Below are 13,620 nucleotides of genomic sequence, written 5' to 3' on the forward strand. Positions count from 1 at the left end.
GCGGTGCTCCCCCGCCCCCCGCGGCAGCTGCGGACCAGCAGGCAGAGTGTGCTCTCAGCAACAGTCAAAAGTCAGACCTTGCAATCGTGACTGGACACAAATGCCTACGAAAGCGCCCGTTTGCTGCTGGACACCCAGCCAGCCTTGTCATTCAGGGTCCCCGAGAGGGACCCCGCTCCAGGGACCGTCTCTCCACTCTGCCTGCCAACCCAGGGGCGATATTTTTAAACCCCCGGCACAAAATCTGGGCGGGTTGCGCTTGCCCAGCGCCCGCCAACTTAGTCCAGTAACAGGATTTTAATTATGCAGTTCCTCAAATTTGTTCTTATCAATCGCTGGTTTATTACATTATTCCGTCTCGCTGCCAAACAAAGCTGGAGCTCCCAGCACTTTAGATATTAATATTTTAAACTCAAGCGAAGAACACCATAAAAACAATGCCCCCCAAGAGTTCTAATTATTTGTAGTAATAAAGTTTTGCAGCCCCCCCCCCCACCTCCTCCAGTTCTGCAGCGCGCCTAGACAGCCTGCTCCAGGCTCATCTGACTTTTTAAAAAGCTGCGCAGCGCAGCCCCCTCCCTTCCCCCCGAAAAAACAGCACGCGCTGCCATATGGCTGTGAAATCTCTGCGTTCCAGAAGGCAATCCACTTTTTTTTTGCATAGTCCTAATTCAGTTCTGAAATGGATCAGTGGATTCTGAAGGCATGACAAGGGCCTGTCTTTTCGTTTTGCCTCCTCTCTTCAAAAGCCCCTCTACATATCTATTCCTTGAATCTGTGTCCGCTGTAAACCGTGAAGAAAGACAATCACCAAGAGAAAGGGCATTGCAGCCAGCAGCCCCTGCCTGCCCCCAAAGTAACAGATTCTTAGAGAGCAGGTTGTTCTCCCTGTGTTATTCTCGAGGTTTGAGCAGGCTGAGGTTGCGCAGATGTTGCCTTTGTTTAAAGAGACAGTAATTAAGGGCAGGGTGGACATAAGTTTGAAAAGCGTGACCTATTTTCTTTTGATCAGCTGTCAAAAGAAGGGCAGGGGGTCTTCTTAAGACAGCCCCTTCCAACCACTTCCAGCTGTTAGAGAAAACTTGATAAGAAAAGAAGGAAAAGTGCCCAAAATACTGTATGTGCCATCTTGGCTAGAAAGAGGTTTGATTCCTTTGGAAATCACTTCTGACTCTCCCTTGACCTTTCTCTTTCTCCTATCCGCACACGGAGAAAACATCCCCTCACAGGAATATAACGTTATGGGCCAACTTGAGAGAGTTCTGGTCAGTGCAAGTATTCTCTTAACTGATCCGTTCCTCCCTCTTGTACCATATCTATTTAGTAAATGGTTACTTTTTTGTAGGTATAAAGGGAGGGTCGCCTTGGCTGTCAGATATATATAATTCACTACAAAAGCTCACGCTATTGTAAGCTCTTTCAGTGTCTAGTTGTTTGGGGTCACCACTGACACCCAAGGAGAGTGTACACCCCCTGAAGAATTCCATGCAGGTTTTTTAAAAGCCATTCTGAAGAACAGCTGCTTTTAATGCCTTTGTAATAATCTGTCCTTCATCCCCAGTAACTTCACACTTTCACAAATAAGAAGCTCTTCTGACATCAATATATTAGCATATTATTTCTTTCTTTTCTGGGAGTGGTTTTGGGATGAGGGGTGGCTCTTACAGGGCACGGGGCGCAAGCTGTAAAATAAACCCTTTTCCATGATCAAGATGTTCTCTGAGCTGCGCTTCTCGGCTTGGGCATGATCACATGTGATGGAGTTTAAAGGTGAGTTGTTGCATGCTCCCACCTCCGGATCAATACTGGGTTTCTCTGTTCAATCCCATTTCTTTCTTTGTGTCTCTACCGGGCAGGATTTCGACAGATTTCACGTTTAGTTTCTAATAGAAGAGGGACATGTTGAGGTTTACCCTTAGCAAACATTTACATGAGAGATGCACAGTCTGAATGAACCACAGGCTAAGGTCCTCATTTAATGAAGTCTCTCCTCCCCCTCTTAGTAAAATATTTTATGGTATTGTTCCTTATTTTGGTTCATTTATGCAGTGGCAATTTTGATAGCAGTCTGAAACATTTTTAAAGAGCTAACTTGTTTGTGATTTTTTAAAATGGTAACATTAGATGAAAACTCCTGCTTCAAAGGCCACGAGTAGAGCTCTGATAACTGAACTTTGCGGAATTTAAAAGTCCATGTTTTACTCTTTTGATTCCATTGAGTTTTTCCCTTGCCCCAATGATTTTTCAATATACTGGTAAACAATGCAGAAAGTGTGAGATATGGTCAATACAATTCCTTCATTTATATTATTTGATCAAGCTAGCCTGTAGATGTTATACAAGTACATTGTAATATTCCACTTTAAATATTACACAGCTAGATAGGAGAGTATAATCACCCTGAATAACAGTGTGATAAAAGTAAATATTATATAAACATTTTACAATAGGGTGTTTTATGTTCTATTTTTTAAAATCAAGACAGCAGGCAAATTAATGAGATATAAATACTCTCAATTAGATTAAATATATCAGAAACCAAAGCTTGGTAAATATATATTATTAATGTACAATAAACTATATATATATATATATATATATATATATATATATATATATATATATATATATATATATATATATATTTACAGAAATAAACAAAGCTTACAGCTCACAATCTAGATCAGTCTTCGATTGTTTTGTTGATTATTTACAAACAAAACATCTATTTTAGAGGTAGAACTAGTCATTTTCAGAATATTCAGAAATGCCTAAAATTCTATGCTTGTAGGAAGACCATTTACTCTCCAGCTAGGTTTATTAGAGAAGCACAAAAAGATACAATAATAGTAAGTTGATTTAAACTATTTTATTTTTGTCTTTGCCAAAACCATCTGGCATGTGAGTGCAGGGGTATTGATCAGAATCTGTGTGCTGCAGACCCCATGCTAATCTATAGCGTTACTGACAATCAGCTTCGCCTATGAATTGCATCTGTCCGTACAGCTATCAAACAAACCTCTTCCAAAAAAGTTCCCCTTCCCCAGCGTAATCATCCATTCAGAGGTAAGTCAATCTTCTTCCTTTCTGATTCTGCTAGATAGAAAGTTTGTGGTGTTAGGTTTTAAAGGAGTGAGAACAATTATTTTCCCTCGTAAAATAACCCATGATAAAGGTTTTCCAGAAAGGCCTCAAGCGTTTGTATTAATCTAACAACAAAAGCAATTTCAATATCGTAGGGGAATTTTTAGGAGAGGCAGAAGAATCATTATACTAAGTGACACTTACAAATGAAAAGCCGCGTTTTAACCACTAAATTCTATTTTAGTAAGAGGACTATGTTGAAGAGTGTGTATGTTTACATGCTATGTATGGAGGTGTACAAATCACACAGACACAATGTTCAAAGAATATCTATGTATTTGCTGACTCCTGTAGCTTGATTATATCTAACCATTCAATAGGCGAAAGAGGAACAGATACCTACACAAAACCAGTCTTCCCATAGAAAAAAATCTGGTCAGCATAGAGACAAAAAACTATTTAGCTCACCAACCAGAATTGTTTCCCTGGGTAACTGTCGGGAGGCGACGAATGGCTGAATTGTTCAGGATCGCCTCCCTCGTTAACCACACGGGAGAAGTTTAAGTTTTGGCAAAAAGTGCAGGATTGAATACCACGGTCGTTTATTACACTGTTACTTCGCCAGGAATCATCGCGTCAGGATGGGACTGTACAGTTAAGTTGGGCAGGTATCCGACCACCAGCAGCTGAGTTCTGTTAGCTCCAGGTTGGAGCTGAGAGTAGCCAGAGCGCAACTACCGTGGCTCTGCTAGATCGCACTGGCCTTGGCACGGATTTGAGAACTTTCCCTGCCACAGCTTTGATAGCTGGAAAAGCTGAGAGGGGTTGCAGGGAGTGGAGGAGGCACGAGAAAGGAGGAAAACGAGCAAATCAAACCAAAAGCAAATTAGGTACAAAGTTAGGTATGAGGGGGCTTTGAATGGCGGGCTAATTGCGGAACTGAATCAGCGGGACCCGCTTCTTCTGCCTTAATCTCGTAAATTTAAGCCGGGCTCCGAGCTCAAGGCAGCGGGATGCAGGGGCGGTGGGAATTGTTTGAATCTCGCTTGGCACCGAGTTCGCTGCTCCCAGCTACACCAGTGTTACGCTGTTTCTCAGTGGCAGCTCGCCTCCTCCATTTTAATCAGTAACGCAGCAAAAACGGTAACTTTGAGAAATGTCCTTACACTTTATGTTAATCTTATGGAGGACCCCGGTTCTCATCTTTGTGTTTGTTCAGAGTTGCAGCCACATTTTTATGGGGAAGGAGGGTGATTCAGAATTGAAAATGGCACCTTTTTGACAGGACCAAAAAAGTTCAGTTTATGTGGATTCCTGAGAATATCAGGGGTCAGGAAAAAGGAAAGGAAAGGAGAAATTCTCTCAGTATGAAAACAAACCTGTATGTTGTTGAAAAGAAAAGAAAAGAAAAGAAAAGAAAAGAAAAGAAAAGAAAAGAAAAGGTTGTGAATTGCTATCCGGTCTGTTTGTGCATATGCAAGCTACAGCTCTGCTAACTGCTCACTGTTGTTTGCATTAAAATGTATACAGCATGGATTCAATTTTAAAAGTACCTTATTTTTTGGTTAAAGAGAATTGTGAGTTTGAGGAAGACATTGTCAATCGTCTAATTAAAAAAAATTGCCAATAGTTTGACAATTCTGTTTTCAAATACAAAAATAGCTATACAGAAGAATAGACATATAGCTATAACTAAAATATACTTTATACAAAAATATACTTTGTAGCTAGGTATACTTATGATTTATACATTTATTTAGCTAGATATATTTTATTATACTTTGCAGATATACTTAGTTCATCTACCTACACTTTACATATAGTATCTCGGTTTTATACTGTGCTTTCTTCTGCAGATCTCAAAGCGCTTCACAAACTTAACTGTATAGGTGTACTTTATATTCATTCCTAAAGCTCAAGTTAGTTTTCAGAGCTACCCCCGCAAGTGTGTATAAAATTAGGTCCTACCCCATGCCCCGTTGTCAGCCTACAACAGTAAAAACTGGCGTGAGGTCTCTTTGTTCAGGCCAAGTTATGCGTGAAATCTTTTTGTTGTCCTTTCTAAAGAAAGGCAAAAGTTGCAGTTGATTGTAAAAAAGACAAATTTAACTCTCTGAAAGCGGAAATGTTTCTAAGTTGGCCGTAGACACTAAACTCTGGCGTCGCTTTTAATTTATTACCCCTTTAAATGTTTCATTTGCCCTGGAAGCACACAATTTTTTGACCATGGAAATTCAACGGACCCACCCCAATAGAAGTTTAACAGGAAAGTGATTAGCAATGTTTAATACGAATGTTTGTGTATTGAACGTTTGTAACATCAGCAAATGATTTCTATTTGGATAAATTCCCTGACTGTTCATTAATAGAAAAGTGGCACTTTGGATTTGTTTCACAACTGATGTTAAACATTTAAAACATTATTTAGATTTTAAATGTTAGCATTTTGCTAATATTTTATATCTATAGACACACATTTTGCTAATATTTTAAACTATATCTATATCTACATCTACCTATGATTAAATCCAAAGATTTCTACATAAAACCTTCATACATTAGGGCATTTGCAGAGATTTGAGAAGTTATTTAGCTGCATAAGTACTATGATCTTCCGCTTCCCACAACTCTGTAGGTCAGCCAGGAAGCAAAGAGGGCTAGATAACTCAGCTCGTCTTTAGTACTGTTGTACAAAACTTTAAAAAGTGACTCAGCGTTTAAGAGCTTTTTATTGACTTTCAAACTGATACAAAAGTGCAACTTTTTATGCGGAAAGCTGTCTTTATCAGTTGCCTTAGAAAAATATATAAATAGCTTTTTAACGGCACTTAAGCATTAATTTCTAATTAATGACCAATTTAATAAAATATTTATAGACTCTAAAATTAAATCAGCAAGTATATATATATATATACTTGCTGATTTAATTTGTCTGTACACATACTAATATACATATATTATCAAATAGTATGAACATACTGTACATACTGTACATATAAAATTAAATTTATTCCTCTGGAATGTACTTTGCAGTAATAAGATCTTTCATTGTCTGAAATACTGTTTAGAAACCCGGTGAGGATTATGCTGGCAGATCCAAACAACTGCTTTTAAAAGAATCGATGGTTTCCCAACTACCTAAAAATCTTGGATGAGAAGACATGGAAACAGGGGTGAGGTCGTGGAAAACAAATTAAATAGGGGAAGGGGCTCAAACCGGGTTCATTAATTTCTCTGACCCCTTCTCCCTTCCCTCCCCCCGGTGCACCTCGCTGTATAGGTTTGCACTGTGCCATGGTTCAAAGGAAATACTCCCGTATAGACTCCGAATAGCTCTGTTTTTTAAAGACACCTGGAAGGGGGTCAGTGGCGAGACAGCGCATCATTGAAAGGAAGGAAGGAAGGAAGGAGGAACCCCGAAAACGTTTTTGACCAAGAGACCCTTTCCCAGGTATGTTGAGGCTGGCAACTTGTTGCTGATGTAGCCTCAAGAAATCGAAACTGGAGATTTCTTCTTAGAGCCATTGCAACGTGGAACATTTTCAGTCCTGGGGTCCGATCCTGAGTCCCCAGAGTTCCTTTCCCTTCCCGCTTGACTTCAATAGGAGACCCGCGCTTGCCAGCACTCACGCCGTAGGCGGAGGGGGGAGCGGGAGGCAGATAAGCAAACACTTTGCTACAGGCTTCTGTGGGTGAACATTTATACGTGTTTATCTTCCCCAGAAGCACATCCCGGTGTCCCGAAGGAGGGATCAGCGCAACTCTGCTGTAACTCCCCTCCCCACCTCCAAAGACGGGCGAGGAGGGGAAAGCCACAAACTCTCAAAGGAGCACAACTGGGGGAGTGAACCCGATTGGCTTGGGAGATAACTGCAGTAATCACGAGTCAGCCCAGCTCCCAGTGCACACAGGATCCGGCTTCCCACCGCAACCAAGTGCAATTGTAACAATGCAGACGAGTTAACGCACACTTAGCGTTTCTAGCGCCGAACGTTTTGCACAAATGAGCCCCTGTCCCTCTGTCCCCAGAGTCAGATTTTATGAAGTCAATAAATATCTCAGGAGAAGACCCCTTCACCCAATTCCTAGTCCGTAATGCCGGGAGGCCTGGTCTGCTTCGATTTACTCATTCACTGATGCGGCAGACAGCTGCAATTGTTGTGGGAAAGCAACAATTCCCATTGATTGGGCTTTGGTTAGAATTTAACCAGAGTCCTCAGGTTGTCCCCTCCTCACGTGAAACAGAGGCTTGGACCCTGGGCAATTTGGTGTTCCATCGCCCTAAACTGGTGTGTGAGGGACATAATCCTACATCGCCTCAAAGCAGCTAATCTCTTGATGCAATTGGAGGAGCAGCATCCTATTATGAAACTAATTAGATCTGGTGATTTCGGTCCCGGACAGAGAGAGGGGGGATCATCTTCAGGAGTCACTATACACTTTAAAACTATTTTTCATTAGGGTCACGGTTCCAACCTCCTGTATTGCAAATATTATTCCCTCTAGCGAAACTAAATAAATAATTATAGTGCAATTCCACTGTGTCTCTCTCTGTGTGTATACACACACACACACACACACACACACACACACACACACACACACACATGCAAAATGCAATTTATAGGTCATTTTTATTTCTCTCTCTAAAACAGAACTTAACCTGATCTGCTTTTTTTTGGTATGGGTGTGTATGTGATGCAATGCAGACCTTGTTTTATCTGCAAAACAGGTTGCTTGTTACCTCAGTGTAAATAGCTTTATAGATCATAGCCTGCAATGATATATTCACAGCCACTGCACAGAAATTCCCCACGGTGGTGTGTGTGTGTGTGTGTGTGTGTAAAAGAAAAGAAAAGCTAACATGCCCGCTCTAGTAATGTTATCACACTCATTGGTAATGTCCCTCATTCACTGGGCAAGGATGAGCTGTGTATTGAGAAAGATGGACATGGGAACACTGGGTTGTGCTCAGGTCCCATTGTAGCATTCTGGAGGTCACTTGATCCATGGACTGCCAGATTTCCCCTCCTCCACCCCCACTCGAGGGCACAGGGAAGCAAAGGTCAGCACCTTCAGGCCTGGTCAGCACTGGCTTTCCTATTAGCATGGGCCTTTCATTTCAGAAAGCCCTGGGTAGTAGGAAAATGAATGAATTATCTCATTAGAAAGGAGCTCACAAGTCACCTTCTAACCTTTATTTCAACATATTTGGTAGGATTAGAATTGTAGAAGAAAAAAATGCTCTCTACTAGAAGGTTTAGTCTGTGACTAATAAATAATGACCTTTCATTATAAATTATTATAAAAATTAGTAGTAAGAACAAATAACAAAATAATAATATTACATTGATAATACACATTTACAGTAGTGAAGAATCAAACTTTCAATATAAATTTATCATCTTCATTACATTAATAAATTATGCAGCCACTAGTCATCAGCAATTATATTGTATGCATACAGCATGTGCTTAGAATGATATCCGGATTCTCATGCTCCCTGCCTGAGAGCTAACTTTCTGTTCTCAGGTATTGCCCTGTTGGGAAAAGGTAAGTCATTTTCAATTGTACTGAAGGAAAAAGCAATGAGCTTTAATCTCATAAGGAGAATTTCAAGTATCCCAGGCAAAGTGCCAAATCCTGACCCTATCTTGTATCTGAGTAAGACTAGTAGAATTATTTACTTCCCTCAACTTCCCCTCCCAGCTGACACCACCAGTAGCTGTGATAGAACTACACTGAAAAGTGCAGTTAAGGAATATAAGACAAGTAGGATTAGCCAGACAGTCCCAGATCTTGTCTGAAGAGCAATGGGCTCCAGCATACAGACTGCTCATGGCCTACATAAAATAAAAACAAAACAAAACAAAAAAGACTGACAGCAACCAATATGCATTTATAGGTAAGAAATAAAAGAAGTTCCTGCTACTTACTATCATCACAAATGCAAACAACTGTGGCCTGGGTCTGAGGCTAGTAAAGTCTCTCTTCAGATCATAGTCATCTTTCTCTTCCAGGAATCATATATGCTGCTCATGCCAAACAAGTGCGCCTTAACAAAAGTAAGAGATTTACTTTCCAAGTGACAATTTCCAAATTCAAAAGCTCCGGCCTCATTGCCGAATGGAAAAATAGGACAACAATGAAATAGTAATTCATTTAAAAACAGTTATCAAATAATATTTATTGCCCACTAAAACGGGGACATTTTTTAAGACCTCAATAGTATTATGAGAAAACTGTGAGTAACTTACCTGTATGCTGAAAAGATACTTTCCTGTCTAGTGAAATGGATGACATCATTGTAAAATACTTGCTTATGTACTTATGTATTCACTCACCATCATATTTATCTGTGTATTCTTCTGTAGAACATAATAAATTGCTATTTAAAAAAGATTAATCATCTTTTGAATATCAAGACCACACATTGTAAAAATGTTATCTCACTTGCTGCATAATTTAGATGAATTAAAATATTTTTGTAGAACAAAAATTGACTGTGCTTCCTCTATGTTATTGCTTACTGATAACTTGTTATTTCTAAAGAGCCTACTATCCACCCTCTATCACCTTCCTCTTCAATGTCCTGATGTCACAAATCCCCCTATTATTAATTTGGGGTGGCATTCATATTTGTTAATGTTCTGTAGTTAGCTGCTGTAAGCCTAGTGCTTGTATCCTCTTTTCAGATCCATCAAGCAGATCTGAGATTAGTGGCAGAGATGATGGATTATCTCAACTGTAATGCAAAAATGTTCTTTGATCCCTCTGTGCGCTAAATCAATTGAGTTAAATGAGCCTTGGATCAGGCCCTGAGAGAGAGATTTTTGCCACCCTTGCTCAGCTGAAGAAGTAAGGACAGGAGTGGCAGAATCTAACCTTTGAATAGGGGACCTCAAGAGTTCATCTAGATGCTACAAAAATGGGGACCTGATCATGCTAGTGCTCTGTGCAAATAACTCCATATAAAACCAGATTCTGATCCTCTCATTGTATTAAGTAGCTTACTCCACAGGACTATTGAAATCAGTGGGTTAGATTTTTTTTTGTACTATGCCCTGGATAGGGGCGCTTGTTAGTGGGGATGTAAACTGCCTTTTAAAAAGTTAACCGATTAAACACTATGTTTAACTGGTTAAGCGTGGAGCAGCCCTCCACCTGCATCATGCCATGGGTGGGAGGCTGCTCTGGCTTGGCTGGGCCTGATGCACAGTGGGCTGCTCCTGCCAGGCTGAGCTGAGCATGTAATAGCGTGAGTGGGGGGCTGCTCTGGGCCAGGCCAGGTCCACTGCACCATGCCGCAGGTGGGCTGCTGCTTAGCCAGTTACTTATATGCATCACTCGGTAAAGTTAAGGTCATTTCAAGGGGACTGCTCACATGCTTAACGTTAAAAACCTATTCTGGTGCTTTTCTAAATAGTGCACTAATGAGAGTATGCAAGTGATTTCTTCTTGTGAGTCAGTTCCTCTGGTCCTTCCGGCAGGTCCTACTTTTGCTCCCCATGGCTCATTAGTTGATTTCCCCTTGTTCATGATATAACCTGTTACCCCTTTATATTGCTACTTGTTAGTGCACCATCCATTTGGGTGCCTCTGAACAGCCCCCATGAGTTGTTTTCTGAGGGTTTAGAGTCCTACTGGCCTCTTAGTGAAAATTATTGATTTTAATATATTCATTTTTTTAAATCACAATGTCAGCTATAAATGACCTGGGTGCCTTTTCGCTGCCAATGTGTAGCAATCTTATACTGACCATTTAGAATAGCATTAGCCACTTAAGCAGATAATGTATCCACTGTCCTAAGCAGTATGGGAGATAAAACTTTCACCATATCATCCAGGTAGGTACTTCAAATCGTGAACAAGGGAAAATCAGCTAATGAGCCATGGCAAGAAAAAGAACATGTACTTCTGCCAGTAGGACCAGAGAGAGTAACTCACAAGAAATCACTTGTATACTCTTAGTAGAATTCTATCTAGAAAGGCACCCTATCAGGATTTTAAATTTAAGCACATGAGTAGTCCCAGTGAATTGAGTCAGTTGCACTCAGGTCTGGAGTTTAGCACCTGTTTAAGGACCTGATTCCACAAAGCACTTAAGCATATGCTTAACTTCAAGCACATATGTCCTGCCTTGAGTGAAGGGAACTGGATTAGAAAACCACTCTACGTCCCTTCCAGTCCTGTGAGTCTAGGATGTCAAAGTCTTATTGACTTTCATATGGGACTTAAGCATATGCTTACATTTAAGTATGTACTGAAATGCTTTGCTGCACTAAGGCCAGAGTGCTCAGCACCCTGCAGTCTCAATCCCTGAATTAGTTACACAATCTCATTCAGTTTTACAGCACTCATATGACCATACTATCAGAGTGCTGCTGTCTAGCATCTGAGATGAATCTGTGTGCTGTATAATAGGAACCATAAAACAGCTGATCTATTGCTCCCTCATCTTCCCCACCCACACAGTGGAATGCTGTTCAATTTGGTGGTAGAATATAGAATAAGTGTCATAGTTTCAAATCTTGTTTCCTGTTGGGTTTGCAGGGAGGCAGTATTGCCTAGTGAATAAAGCACTGGACTGGGACTCAGGAGACCAGACTGCTATTCCCCTTTCTTCCACTGGGTCATGTGGGTGATAGTGAGTAAACAACGTTGCCGCTGAAAGCCTCAGTTTTCCCATCTGTGCAATGGAGATAATGAGACCACCTCTGTAAAGCATTTTGAGAGCTGCTGATGAAAAGTGCTGTATTAGTAAGTGCTAAGTATTATTATTATTAATATTATTAGGCGTTATTATTATTACATAAGAACATAAGAACGGCCGTACTGGGTCAGACCAAAGGTCCATCTAGCTCAGTATCCTGTCTGCCGACAGTGGCCAGCACCAGGTGCCCCAGAGAGGGTGGACTGAAGACAATCATCAAGCTATTTGTCTCCTGCCATCCCTCTCCAGCCTCTGACAAACAGAGGCCAAGGACACCATTTTACCCCCTGGCTAATAGCCTTTTATGGACCTAACCTCCATGAAATTATCTAGCTTCTCTTTAAACTCTATTATAGTCCTAGCCTTCACAGCCTCTTCTGGCAAGGAGTTCCACAGGTTGATTACACGCTGTTATTAATAATAACAGCAACTAGCAGACTTACCCAGTATTGCCTGGGTTCTTCAGTTCAGGGGGCTGGCGATGTGGGGAGTGCAGGACTCAGGGCAGGGCCTTGGGGTTGCGGGGGGAGTTCAGAAGGGCTGGTGGTTGCGGAGGTACGAGAGTGAGAGTTGGAGGTGAGAAAGGGCTCTGGGCAGAGGGTTCCATCTGGCACCATCTGGCACAGGCCTTTTCTCTCCCCGCATTCCCATCACCCAGATGCCAGGGGTGTTTTTCTCCTTTTATTGCCACTTGATCCCTGGGATGTTTTTTCCTCCTCCAGCCCCTCTGGCTGCCAGGGGCATTTTCTCTTCCCCAGTCTCCCCAGCCACTGGTGCATTTTCTCTCCCCCCAGATCCTCCCCATCACCAGGGGCATTTTATCTCCCTCTAGTCCCCCCCGCCATGGCCACCAAGGGCATTTCCACCCACCCTTGCCTCCAGGGGTCTTTTCTTTTCACTCCAGCTCTTCCCAGCCACTGACTTTCAGCTGACTTTAAATTGCACTCCCTTTCCTTTTAGGGCTATAAGGTTTTCTTTAGAAAGAGTGTTGTATAATAAAGCCGGAATCCTGCCACTGATGGAGCACAGCTGGGCTGCTGTATGCAGATGAAGTGCCAGCACTCCAGTCCAATCAAATATAATCTGTTGGAAGATTGGGGGTTCAAAATGTTATTATGGTGGTTAAAAGTATTTCTGTTCAGTGACTGCTAACTACAATAACATTTTTATTTTTCTTCAAAAGTTTAATCAAGGGTCCCAAAATGTATTTTTGATTTGAGCAATGTGAAACTACACAAATAACATTCAGAACTGTTACAGTTTCAAACATATATCCTGAAAATGCCAAGTGACCTGAAAATTTTAGAGCCCTTCTCTACTGAATTTCAAGGGGCTTTTTCACTGACTTCAATGGGAGCAGGTTGAGCCCTTTGTCTAGATCAGTTATACTCTCCTCAGACTAACATTAGAAAAAAGGAGAAATTGATTTTGTTGATAACATGATATTTTCAAAATTCAGGCTATAAACATTGAATTTGATTTTTTGATTTTTTTTTGCCGAGTCAGCTATGATGATTATTGTATATTGTGGGGGTGTAGGTTGATGTCTAATACAGGCAGCTCACTAATTGTACATCAGATGTGGCTAGTAATAAAATAAAAAATACAAAATAAAATAACAGAGAACAGTAAAATAAAACTATAATTAATAAAATAGCAACAAACAAAAATAGGTAGCACTTTATATAGCTGTTTATGGGTTTACACAGCACCTGAAACTCAAAATAAGGTATGCAATTTGTGCTACACAAATTGCGTAGCTTATTTTGAATCTATTTTGAAATAGGCTATTTTGAAATTTGGCCTTGTCTACACAGTGCCAA

At 40.9% G+C, this 13,620-nt stretch overlaps 1 long non-coding RNA gene across 1 annotated transcript; it reads left to right on the plus strand.

Moving 5' to 3' along the window:
• Positions 1-1,651: 1,651 nt before the first annotated feature.
• On the plus strand, positions 1,652-9,002 carry LOC102463059 (uncharacterized). Its single transcript, XR_001367801.4, has 5 exons — positions 1,652-1,770; positions 2,912-3,066; positions 6,153-6,257; positions 6,365-6,535; positions 6,808-9,002. It is a non-coding gene; the product is annotated as an uncharacterized LOC102463059 (long non-coding RNA).
• Positions 9,003-13,620: the final 4,618 nt, after the last annotated feature.

The sequence above is a fragment of the Pelodiscus sinensis genome, chromosome 6 (genome assembly GCF_052426305.1).
Source record: "Pelodiscus sinensis isolate ZL-2025 chromosome 6, ASM5242630v1, whole genome shotgun sequence".
Classification (NCBI taxonomy): Eukaryota; Metazoa; Chordata; order Testudines; family Trionychidae; genus Pelodiscus; species Pelodiscus sinensis.